This window comes from Eptesicus fuscus, chromosome 6 (assembly GCF_027574615.1).
Source record: "Eptesicus fuscus isolate TK198812 chromosome 6, DD_ASM_mEF_20220401, whole genome shotgun sequence".
Classification (NCBI taxonomy): domain Eukaryota; kingdom Metazoa; phylum Chordata; class Mammalia; order Chiroptera; family Vespertilionidae; genus Eptesicus; species Eptesicus fuscus.
Window position 1 is genome coordinate 103,847,856 of NC_072478.1, and position 12,812 is coordinate 103,860,667.

The window sequence follows — 12,812 nt, forward strand, 5'->3', positions numbered from 1 at the left end:
TGCCGCACCCAAAACCAAAGGTAGTTTATAGTGGCAACTGCGCAATAATACGCTTCGTACCTACGGAGTAAGGGTCAAGTGTTGATTTTTTTTTTGGTGTCATTTTTAAAAAACCAAACCCTACGAAGGAAGTGCGAGATATAACTGGAGTCTTATTATAAAGAAGATTGATGTTGACTAAAACATCTGAGGCCAGCGCATTGTGATGTTAATGTCATCCTGCTTCGGAAACTCTTGTTTTAGCCTCGTCCCTGCCGACGCTCCTTCTTTCGTTATAAGCTGGATGACTTGGGCGCCTCCTCTTTGCCAATAGCCATGCGTGGACCTCGGCGGTCTGGCCCCAGAGCCTGCACTCCTAACCACGGCCTCAGGGGACCCCTGGGGTGCCAGTCTCGAAGGTTTGGTGCTTTCTGTGCTGTTGATGGAGGCTGGCTGGGCCGCAGGTCCGTGGATGTGGGCCACGCCCGTGGGGTCCTGGACGATCAGTCGGTGAGAAAAACCCACAAGCTGTTCCCAAATCCATTGCCTTCCTGCATTTAGGAGAGGAGGCCGGCTTTCCGTCATGCGGGGCACCGATCGGGGTGACCCTGGTAGTTAAATGTTCGTGCTGGGAATGAGCACACTGTCCTCCAGCACCAGGAGGTATGTCATATCACTTTGTTTCTTTAATTTTTTTAAATTGATTTCAGAGAGGAAGGGAGAGGGAAAGAGAGAGAGAGTAACATCGATCGGCTGCCTCCTGCACGCCCCCCATGGAGGATTGAGCCCACAACCTGGGAATGTGCCCTGACTGGGAATTGAACCAGCAACCTCTTGGATCCTTGGCTGATGCTCAACCACCAAGCCGCTCCGGGCCGGTCATCTCACGTAGAAGTGGGAGAAGCCTGCTTGTTGGCGCGGCGCTCCTTTCCCCTCTGTAACTCCACGGGACACATGCCGCCCGTGTGGCCCTCTGGCGCTCCCTGGAAGCTGGCGTTTCCTGCCCCTGATCTGGAGGAGGAAGATGGGGTCGCCGCCTCACGCCCCGTCCTCAAACCACCGGCACCTGCTGGTCCCCGCGGAGCGCACTCTGCTCCAGCCCAACCTTCCTCCGGCCGGCCGGGCTCTCAGCGACGCCCAACACGTGGCTGACTCTGACGCGCTTGACGGGAGCCTTCTGTTCCGCTGTAACAGTGTCCAAAGTCCTGAAGTCGCTAACCCTGCAGATCCATTCTCTGCAGCTCACCCCCTCGAGCCATCAGGAGTCCCCTCCCAGGCGCCCAGGCACCCTCCCCTCCCACCGGGGACACTCCCAGGTGCCCAGGGTTCGCACCGCGGGCCACATGGAGCCTGGGCAGACGTGTACATGTGAACGCTTTTGGAAGCTGCCATCTTTAAAAATTATTTATTCATTTGTTTATTTTGTATATGTTTACATTTATTCCACACCTTACTCCAAAAAGGATGTGGATCACCTTAAAATGTATAAGCAAGCTCGGCCGGCGTGGCTCAGTGGTTGAGCGTCGACCTATGAACTAGGAGGTCACGGTTGGGTTGTGGGCTCGATCCCCCGTGTGGGGCATGCCGGAGGCAGCCGATCAGTGATTCGCTCTCATCATTGATGTTTCTGTTCTCTCTCCCTCTCCCTTCCTCTCTGAAATCAATGAAAATATATTTAAAAAACAAACAAAATAAAATAACCAGTTAGGCTCAATTCAAGACCATATTGTGTTCCCACCTTATTATTACTGTTCCCTGTCACTGAAGTGGCCGTGTCCTGGTAGACGCTGGTGACCGTCGGCCCTGTGGCTGCCTCTCCTCTCCGTGGTGGCTGCCTCCGGGAAGTGCCAGGCCGGGTAGCTGCTGCTGGCGATAGCGGCTGCCTGCTGCGCGGTGACCGGATCGGCGATAGGTGCGTGTCTTTATTGTCCACCCCACAGCGGCGTGTCCCGAGATTCAGGGGACGGACTCTAAGGGAACGTGCGCGTTGATTTTTTGTGATTTGGAAGCTGCCTCTCGAGAACTGACCTGGTGTTTGTGGAGGACACTTTATAAAAAGGGCCACAGGCTCGGCTCGCTTCTGCCGAATCATATCCACGTGGACCCCCCAGTTGTTTTGTTTGGGGAAATCAATCCTTCTGAAGTCATTCACTTTGCTTTTGTCATACGCGGAACATTGGAATGTGTTTTTGACTCGTATTGTACCCTAAAATAGTGGAGAATTTTCATCACTTCTGAAGTTAAAAAACATCATGTTACTTGAAGATCACTCGTTAAAGTCTCTTTGCAGTCACACTGATTCTCAAAGCGTGTTATTCGGAGGGACACAGAGCACGTGTACAGAAGCTGTTGAGCCAGATGGGGGTCAAATCCAAGGGCTTTACTTAGCAGGACTTGGGGCAGAGTGGTCCACATCGCTGAGCCCCGGTTTCCCTCGCCCCTAAAATGAGGAAAATAGTATCCCTGTGGACGCGATGAAGGACAACACAAGAACCTGAGACGTAGGGGACGCTCATCAATAATGGCCGTTGTCATCACCGCCCTCTGTGGCGTTTCCCCGTCGGCCAGATTCCCACAGGAACGTAAGCACAACTTGGGCTTGAGCAGGGGGCAAGGTGAGGTGATCCTCAGGTAGACTTCGTGCTCAACCAAACTTGATGCAAATTAGGAGGCTCTGGGAAGCGATCATTTGCTTTCAGAACGATGCTCCTCGAAGCTGTAAACTTCCTGATTCATTTAACCAGGACTTCACTTTCCAGCTACTTTGGGGAACACACTTTAGACACAGGATGGGGCCTGTCTACAGGACCTCGCCCTGGGCCCAGATGGGGCTTCTCTTGCAAAGCAGATTCAAGATAGAGGCCAGAGCTCTGCTGGCTCATCGGCGGAGAGGGCAGAGGAGGAGAGATCTGGGGGGGAGAGGAGAGAGGAGTGGCCTAACGGGGTGGTGGCCTGGCAAAGCGGGGGCGTCCCTGAGGGAGACCCCTTACGAGGAAGGTGCACAGAGGGCGGGAGAGGAGAATCCGGGCCAGGAGACAGGGCCTACGGCGGTAGGGAAAGGCCTCGCACAAATGGTTAAGCCGTTGCTCCCTCTATTATATCGTGAGAAAAGCAGTGACCAGAGCTGCCTGGATTAGGGAAAAAGGGTGTAATTCCATCTTGGGGCTTCTGGTGACTGGAGCTTGTGGTTCTGTGGCGTATGATGTCACCAGAACCCCTGGCTGGGATGACAGCCTTTCCCTTCACAAGCTGCTAAGTGGGGAGGCCGGGGGTCCACGTGCCGGGGAGGTCGCGTTCTGGAGGCTGGCCCCTTCTACCCCGAGGGGGTAGGTGGTCTCAGGGCAGCCACTTTTCCTGTGTGTCCTGTTCCTCCTCGGCCTGCGTCCCCATCTCTCCCTTCCCGTTTCCCCGAGTTGCGTAGCTTGATGTTCCCATGATTTATTTTATACAAAACCCAAGTTAACCAGATTTCTCTGGCCGTCATCCGCATGAAGCTTACGGCTCAAACCTCCCATCTCAAAACCCACTCCAGGCGGGCTCCAGGGTGATGGCTGACGTCTGAAGGAAGAGCCCGGCCAGGGACTGGTTGGCTCACGTCCGTCTTCTGTCCTTTCCCCCTACCTCCCCCGTCACCGCACAGGCCACGGGCAGAATGTAGCTCATGGTTCAGCCGGTCCATGGTGCCGCTCAGTAGAGGGAGTGTCCGTGGCCTCCTCACGCACAGAGGCATATGTGCACCCCAGTGTCTGTGGTGAGCCGGGTCCTCAGCCCACACTTGTTCTTCAACCTTTAACACAGGTTTTCTGAAGATTTATGACCTGCCAGGGGTCTCTGGGCCAGATCTGGGGAGACAGTGGAAAGGACGAGAGAGATGACCGCCGTCCTTCTGACATAGCCATGTGGGGTCTCGAAGGTAGAATGTCTCAGCCCTCGTCTCCAAATTTGCTCTGCCCCAAGTGTTCCTATCCCAGTTCCCGCCACTCTCCTTGCCTCATTGCTCAAGCCAGAGTGCCCCTCCCGATTTCTCCTTTTCCCTCCTCCCCACATCCGGTCCATCGGCTCGTCTTGTCCGTGGCACCTCCAAATTCGAACCATTCTGGACCACTTTTCTCCATCTCACTGACATTTCACTCCACCAGCTCTTACCCATTGGACAGCATCCCAACAGCATCCTGTCCCATCTCTCACTTCTTTATTGTTCTCTCTAACCCCAGGGGTCTCAGAGTGGGGTCCCAGACCAGTAGCCGCAGCTCCACCTGGGAATTTGCCTGCCGTGCCTCCATCTGGGCCTCGCCCAGACCTATGGCATCAGAATGTCCGGTTTGCGGCCCAGCAGCCTCCATGGTAACAAGCACCTCAGGGGATTCTGGTGCAGGTTGACATTTCCGAACATCTTCAGCCCATTCTCCAACCAGTGAGCGTACTCACCACTTCCCAATGCACCCTCTTACTCCCATTTTACAGATGAGGGGACTGAGGCCTGGTCTTAGAAGGTACATGTAAGACCCTACACCACCGGGCGGGCCTCTCCCCAGCCTCCCTCTGAGGGATGCTTTTTCTTGGACCCTCTTGCTTCCAGACAGTCTCATCGTTCAGTTCCATGAATACACAATTCCATGTCCAACCCCAGGGCCTTTGCACTGTCTCCTCTGCCTGGAATACCCCCTTCACTTTCCAGGGCTAGCACCTTCACCTCCTCGTTCAGGCTCCGCAGTAGGTCACCTCGGAAAGGCCTCCCTCGACCGTCTTGGAATAGGTTTCCCTGGTATTCTCCATTTCAGTTCGCTACACATCTCTCGGCAGCACACACAATTTGTAATAACTTTTCATTCATTCTTTTCCCTTTGAACTTACTGTGTGATATCAACAAGTGCATTTTAAGTGCAAAATTACACCTCAATCGTAAATAGAAAAATCAGTGCCAGTTGCCGTTAAATGATAACAATCGTACGAGAAAGGCGACGTCGCTTCCTGATCTGGGCTAGATCTTCTTTTTTTTTTTTTTTTTTTTTTTTTTTTTTTTTTTTTAAATATATTTTATTGATTTTTTACAGAGAGGAAGAGGGAGGGATAGAGAGTTAGAAACATTGATGAGAGAGAAACATCAATCAGCTGCCTCTTGCACACCCCCCACTGGGGATGTGCCCGCAACCAAGGTACATGCCCTTGACCGGAATCGAACCTGGGACCCTTGAGTCCACAGGCTGATGCTCTATCCACTGAGCCAAACCGGTTTCGGCTGGGCTAGATCTTCTTGCCCGCCAGAGACTTGAACTTGAAGCTTTCTTTCTCTTTGTGCTAAGGGAGGGGGCAAGCTTTAGAGCAGGGGTCCTCAAACTTTTTAAACAGGGGCCAGTTCCCTGTCCCTCAGACCGTTGGAGGGCCGGACTATAGTTAAAAAAAAAAAACTATGAACCAATTCCTAGGCACACTGCACATATCTTATTTTGAAGTAAAAAAACAAAACGGCAAAAACACCCGCATGTGGCCCGTGGGCCGTAGTTTGAGGACGCCTGCTTTAGAGACCTGTGGAAGTCATGTTAGCATTTAACTGTGACTTCTCCCTTGACGTAATCGGGAGGTTTGAGGAGAGGTTAATTCCTCAGTGCCGGGTACTTACGGCGACGCCTGGCTTCCACCTGCCCCCCTTTCGGTACTGGGAACCAGGCCTTGCACAGTGGAGGCAGTTTTACTCAGATCCCCCCACTCTTCCGATGTCACGTTACCATGACCCCACCTCACAGGTGAGGTCGAGGCCTAGGATGTTAACGTGCCCACATGCATACCGCTGGCAAGTAGGGGAGGCAGGATCTGAACTGGCTGTCTGCTTCGGGATGCCTTGATCTCAGATGCTACCCTAGCCTCGTAAAGGCACCACACGTCCAACACTCTGGTCCCGACACGGGGGCTGACTGCTGGCCACGGGGAAGGTGGAAGGCAGGCCAGGCGGCTCTCCCTGGGCGGTGGGACCGCACAGGCAGGGGCAGTGTCCCCTGGACGGAGCTGCTCCCCCCGGGCCGGGGGCTGAGCGCCGCTGTGCCCCGGCTCCCCTTGTGTCTTCAGCTCCACGCTCTTCCTCGGGCGTCTGCTGTGGACGCGGCGCTGTGCTCGGCCCGGGGACATGGAGAGGGAGCGCAGGCCTTGCTCTCCAGTTGCTCACCGTTGTCCAGTGGGGGAGAGACTGGGAAATGGGGCTCAGAGCTGCGCGGGGGAGCCCGTGACAGAGGGGAGCTCAGTGGGCCGGGCCGGGCTGTGGGCACCTGGCTCAGGCCAGGTGGAGGAGGGGTGGGGTGGGAACGCCTCCTGAAAAGAGGAAGGAGTCCGGAGCGCAGGGGAGGCTGAGCAGAGGCCGGGGCTGGCCAGCTGGGAGGGCAGGGCGGCAGGCCTCGGGTTCCCTGGGCGAGGGGAGGCTAGTCCGGCTCCCTGCCCGCCCTCGCTCTGAAATGTGAGTCCACCCCGCCGAGAGCAGCCCTGACTCCGTTGTCCTTCCTCGTCCGCAGGGCGCAGCCTCGCGTGCACGCAGTGACCCGCAGACTCAGCGCGACCCGAGAGATGGAGGCGTGGCCCGCCCTTCCCCGGGGAGCCCAGGGCCCTGTGTCCGGTAGCATCTCCGCGTCCTGGTGCAGCCGTGACTCCGAGGCCAGACTCGCAGCCAGAGAGGCGATCGGGGTGAGTGAGTGTTCATCCCCCACGGTGGGGTGGGTGTGATGCCTGGCTTTGTGTTCTGCATATAAGGAAGTATTGCTCGCTGGCTACTACGAATGTGCCCAAAACATCTCTCTCCGGAGCAAATTGGTGCTTTGCCGATGAAATGAGATATGCCGGGGCCACACGCGGGATAGGAATGTCCTTGGCGTGCCGCGGGGCTCCCTGGTGAGCTGCTGGCGCCACCCCAGGTGGGAGCTGCCCTGCCCAGGGGAGAGAAGGGCTGGGGTGGGTGGCGGGCTGGGAACATTTTGGGGGCCGCACACGCCCCCTGGACTCGCGCTCTGGCTCTGGGGAGAAATGGTGGCCGGGGGCCCGTGGGGCGCAGGAGGGAGGAGAAACAGTCACCATTTCGAGTGTCTAGCCAGAGCTCAGGTTGTGTCTCCGTGGGAAGTGGAAATTGTTTGGGAATCTGCTCCGGAAATACAGGCCGGTGGGAACCTGGCTGCTGCGGCCTGTGAACTGGAGGTCACTGGGCTGGCCGTTCACGATAAGAGTGTCTTTTTTTTTTCTTTTTTCTGTGAAATGCGGTCAGGCCGTTAGGGAGGCTTTAGGTCACGTTCAGGTCTCAGCCCAGGGCTTCTGGGAAAGGCGAGGAGGCGTTTGCTGAGGTTGTCTCGCTCAGTGCGTCGGGCAGGGTCTCAGCTGCCATTCCAGAGGCTCTCTGGGAACTTCTCCGCGGGACATGGAGCGCACTCCGGGGTCAGAGGAAAAGCTGCGTGCCGCTCACGCAGAGGAGGGGACAGGGTGCTGGGACCTGGTGGCGGATCCGGAAGGCCATCCCTCGTAGCTTTCCCGCCGAGCACAGCACGCCGAGCCTTCTTTGGCCGGTGTTGCTCCAGCTTCCAGCTTCCTGCGTGAGACAGGGCCCAGCTGACCCGGGTCCAGTACCCATTCCTCGGGCGTGAGAGCCGAGGGCGCCCGCACTGCCAGGCCCACCGGGGCTGCGTGCAGTGGGGGCCTGCGGGAGGGAGAGGCGGGGCAGAAAACGCCCCCAGAGAAAGTGCGTGGTTGCCCCCCAAAAGGGGGCGTGGCTACTGCCCGGGCTAACAGGACAGATTTCCTTACTCGGGATGAGGCCGGAAAAGGCATCGTTGGAGCTGCCACCAGGCCTGCTTTTGAGGTCATCACCAGCACGAAGGTGGCTCTCGGTCTCCTCAGCCTGGTCGCAGGGGACATCAGCTTGACGCTGCGGTCAGCGGGGGCAGAGGTGGGCGTTCCTCCCTGTGGCCCGTGAGGCGGCCCTGGGCGGGGTCCCGGGGACTTCAGCCGTTCATCCCACCGTTCGTCCCACCTGGGATGCACAGTGCTGAACAAATGCACGGGACCAGGCGAAGCTGAAAGGACCTGGGTGAGGGCTTTGGGGCTGTCTTTCCAGTCTGGGGTCACCACCGGGGTTTTTTCTCAGGGTTCTCTGCGGATGGGCCCTGGGCCAGCAGGGCAAAGGGAGGGGGGAAGCCAGGGGGCTCGAGAGTGACCCTCACGCTCTGGGTTTCCTTTCTCCCCTCGCCCCCGAGGGTTAGTGAACAAGTTCTAGTTGAATTTCCACCAAGTGCTGTTCTCACCAGGCACTGACCGCGGGGAAACAGCTTCCAGCAGCATTTTCCAAAGCGTCTTCTAGGGGAGCAAGGCCTGAGGTTGGAGTCTATGCAAATTGGATAGTCTGTGGGGAATTCATGAGGCGCGTTAGCATATTAAAGGAGGTGGTAAGTCCCACAGAGAATGAGCCTGCCTAGTGTGGCCTGCTTTGCATTTCCCAAACGCTTTTGACCAGGGCCTGGTTGTAAAATAACACCTGTTCCTCACGGCACCCCTGGCTCTGAGCCACGTCCCAGTGCCCTCTCACCGCCATTGCTCAGGGGCACGTGGGTCCCCGGTCACCTCTTGGCATTGACCGATCTCTGTAGGGTGACAGAGGCCGTGTTTGCTTACGTGATAATTCCAAAGCAAACCCAGGCCTCGCTGCAGACGGACACGCTGCCCCAGGCTTTCTGTGGCAAGGTTCACCCTCCCGCCCCCCCGATGCGTGTGAGGTGCTCGCGTACAGAACGTTCCGGGGGGGCGGAGGCGCAGTGGGACCAGAGACTGCGGGAGGGAGGACCCTCCTTCTGGGTCCCTAAAGCAAATGACTAACAAGAGGCAGATGAGTAACAGTGAACAGCTGTCCCACGGCGGCCTGAGCCCCAGGCGGCTCCACACTTAGGCGCCTCTGAGGTCCGTGGTAGCTGAGGCTCACAGCCGTCCAGCTCCCTATTGCCGTCTCCGTTCCTTAAGGTGAGAGAACTGAGATTCGGAGCCGGCTGCCTCTTGTCTGGTGTCAGACGTAGGCACGGTTCAGATCAGCTCTGTCTCCCTCTGAGCCCACGGTTTTCCTAAACACCCCGTGTGGCTGCCACTGTCTGGCCAGATGTCCCAAACCCCAACGCCGGAGAGTTTCGGGGACGGTCACTCTTAGTGGGCTCAGCCACGTCAATGAGCTCGTCTCACTCAGAGAGCCGGAGCCGCCGGCTGGGCACTGACGGGCATCGAGAGGAAGGGCATTGCGACCTTGAATGTGTTATTTCTTCTTGGGTGAGCAATTCATCAATACTCACAGAAAGTGCGAAGATGGCTGAGGGGCTGCGGGACTCGGCAGTTGCTGTCCTGGCGTCCTCTTCTCTCCCAGAGGCAGACCGCATGGTCCGGGCGTAGGTGTCACTATGGACACAAAGGTGCGCCGTGGGAAAGGTGGCCGGAGCGAGTTATCCGTGGCCGTGGCCATTCCTCTGTCCCTCAGTGGTACCTTTGAGCTCTTCCTATGCACGTGTCTAAAGCTACACCGTTCATCCCCCAGCTTTTTCTTCTGAAGCAGTAACTTCTTATTTTGAAACAGAAAAGTGGCAAGAACAAGAATGGTTCAAAGAACCTTCAAATACCCTTTCTCCAGACTTATTATTTTGCCCGATTTGCTATATGCGTGTGCATGTTGTGTCCATATCTAATGTGTGTAATATCACTTTATTACAAATACTGTAATTTTCTTTCCTGAGTCATTTGAGGATGAGTGCTGTGGTTCATGTCCCTAAATACTTCCCTGCACACTTCCTAAAAGTAAACATGTTCTCTCAGTAGTCGTGGCAGTTGTCAACTTCTCTACGTTCAATATGGACACACAGTCCACCACCTGGACTCCATTTCTGTCAATTAACGGAATAGCGTCCTTCGTAGTATCTCCCCTCCAATCTAGGAGCCGGTCTAAGGTCAGATCTTTTGTTTTTCTACTAATATGGAGTGTTTTTCACAGCCATTTTCTGTATGTTACGATGATGGCATTTTTGAAGGATACTATCACTGTATAAAACGGACTGTGTCTTACTTGGGGTTTTCTGATGTCCTCGTTAGTAGATGGATGAGTAGACTTGGGGCGTTTTCAGCCAGGATTCGTAGGCGACGAGCCTTCAGGGCACCTCATCTGCACGCTCGCAATGCCCCCCCGCCCTCGTGGGCGATGCTGACTTCGATCACCTGGCCAAGGTGTGGTCTGCTCTGTGTGCTGTAAAGTGACTGTCCTTTCCCCTTGCAACGAATACGCGGTCCGTGGGAAAGCGTGTCGGACGATGCGCATGCCTGCTCCTCCTCGGCATCCCCACCCAGACCCGCAGCCACGGGAGGCGTTTGCCTGAGCCGATCTTTGTGACATGGCTGCAAACGCTGATTTGCCAGCAGCGACCTTCCCTCCAGGGGTACCAGTGGGCTGGACACCCCGCTGGAAGCGAGGGTTCCCTCTGCTCCCCTATGGGTGTGTTCACTTACAGCTATTATGGACTCAGCAGTTCTGACTTTTCAGTGGACTGTAGTTTATTACTATCCTCAGTTATCTTGGCCTTCAAATTGTCCCAGCTTTGGCCAGCGGACATCCCTTTTGTGTCCTTGTGACCTGTGCCCATCGCTTGTTTGAGACGCCCTTACTCCTGGCGTTGCAGGATGCTCCGAGCTCGTCCCGTACCTGCCCTGCCTCAGCCTGCACCGTGCCTTCCTCCAAGGACCCCGGGTTCTTCTGTCGGGCCTGGCATCGTGGACCAAGGTCTGCAGGCTGGCCGGGTCCTCGCCACGGCGTCTCCTGGCTTCTGCCTCCTCCATTCTCTTAGCCACTGCTGGCACCACAGCATGGCCACACACTGGTTTGTCTGGTGCCCTGCGGCTGGGTCTTCAGGTTGTTCCTGAGGTAACTCACCACGAATCTTCACGTTCAGGCTCTTTGTGCTGTTGTGCAGGGAGTGCCCCTCCGAGGGCGGGCGTGAGACGCGGTGTGCGTGCGTGCGTGTGTGTGTGTGTGTGTGTGTGTGTGTGTGCGCGTGTGTGTGTGTGTGTGTAGGCCTGTGTGTCCAGATGTCACTAGATACTGAGGATTTCGTCTCCACCACGGCTCCACCGACTTGGAGCCCGGCCAGCAGGATCTGAGAGTCCTTATTCTCCACCTCCTTGCCGCTGCCCTATTATCAGACATACACGTCTGCGTACCTGTGTGTGTGTTAGATTACATGTATGTGACCTGTGTATCTTTATTTTTTCACTTTGGCTGAACCCTTTTAATGGCAAACATTACTTCACTACCCATTCGGGAGGCAGAAACCACACCTGCTGTTTGAGGGGAGAGAATGCACTCTCTGGGGGTTCAGTCATTAACTAGTAACGGGAGGAGGGGAGGGGAACCCTGAGGAGCCACGGAGGAGGCAGCGCCCGGAGCGGGCACCGTCCTTCGGGCTCGGGCAGAGGCGGCCGGGCCTGCCTGGTGTGCCGGGGCTGCGGAGATTTGCGGCAGGAAGGGGGTGCCGCTAAAAAGTCCCCCCGGAGGAGCTTCCCGCTCATTCTTCACGACGCAGACGGACACTGAACGCTGGACTTCCCCCACGTCGGCCTCCCTCACCTGCCTTGGGGAGCTGGAGGGCCACGTCTGGGGTGTATTTCCCTCTTTATCCTGCCGCCCCGGCTGGTGCGGAGTGGGAAGGAACAGGCGAGCGGGCGGATGCCTGGAATGTTCTCCTGGGCCTCTCCGTCCCGTGGGACAGGCTGCGTCTTGTCCCCGTCCCCGTCCCCGCTCCTGAAACTCTAGAGACTGAGTCACTGGGCACGCACGCTCACCTCCTGGAGGAATGAAGAAACGTGGCATTTCCTTACGTTCTTGTCCATTTCCGGAAAAGCAACAAACAAACCAAAAGCAAACCCCCAAGCCCCACACCGAGGTCCTCCGCTTGTCAGACACCACGGAGGTGAAGCTCCAGAGATGGGGCGTCCAGCCGGCTCCTGGCCCGGGAGCGGGGGGCCTCCCCGGGGCCTCGGGGCTGTCACAGCCGCAGGACAGGGGACACGGGCGTCTGAGCCGGTGACTCACCTGGAGCGGCCACTGCGGCGTGTCACTGGGCCGTGCGAGCCGGACCTGCCTAACACCTGGCGGAGGCTGGAGGACGGAGGCCTCCTGTGCTGCTTCCTTAACTCTCCGTGCTCCCCGGGAGAGCGCGAGCGTGGACACACTCTCCGTTTTCACGCACGTGTTTGACCTCTCTCAGTCCAAGGCTTGCCTGGCCTGGGTAGGCCAGAGAAGCTTGGGGCCAAGGCCACGAGAGGCCCTCAGAGGGCACCGGGCAGGGATAGGTGTGCCAGGGGCCCTCTCCTTCCTGCAGTGCCCGCTGTACCCTCTGTGCCCGGCGCGTGGAGGGCTGCCTGTCTTGGCAGGAGCGGGCTGGGCTGGGCTGGGCGGTGCACGGCTTTCCTCTCTCCACTAGGGGGTGGGGGAAGGTGGAGGCCCAGCCCGGGCTGCAGGCCTTAAGCTCAGAGGGCACTGGGCAGAGGGCTCAGAGGGCACCGGAGCCCGAGCTGAGCAGCAGGCCTGTGGGCCGAGGCCTTTGGGTGAGATGCCTGTTGGAGGCAGGTCTGGCTCCGGGGGAAGGACGGGCAGTTGAAACGGGTCCAGTTTGGTCCGAGGTGGGCCAGTGAGGGTTGTACTCTGGGCGGCGACCCCTGCCCTCCTGACCTCCTGACCTCCAGGCTGTGCTCCATCCGTGGCAGCGCTGTCCTTTGTCCTCGGCCGGCCCTAGAAGGCTCCTGGGCCCTGGGGGGAGGACACGGACGGTGTCTGTCTCTACAGCACC

General features: G+C 57.4%; 1 long non-coding RNA gene across 1 annotated transcript in view; it reads left to right on the forward strand.

Annotated features, from left to right (window-relative positions):
• LOC129149520 (uncharacterized) overlaps window positions 1-12,812 on the forward strand; it is a 67,649-nt gene that overhangs the window by 23,542 nt on the left and 31,295 nt on the right. Inside the window, exon 2 of the long non-coding RNA XR_008556446.1 lies at window positions 6,480-6,648. This is a non-coding gene — a long non-coding RNA (uncharacterized LOC129149520). The remainder of the gene's footprint in view (window positions 1-6,479; window positions 6,649-12,812) is intronic.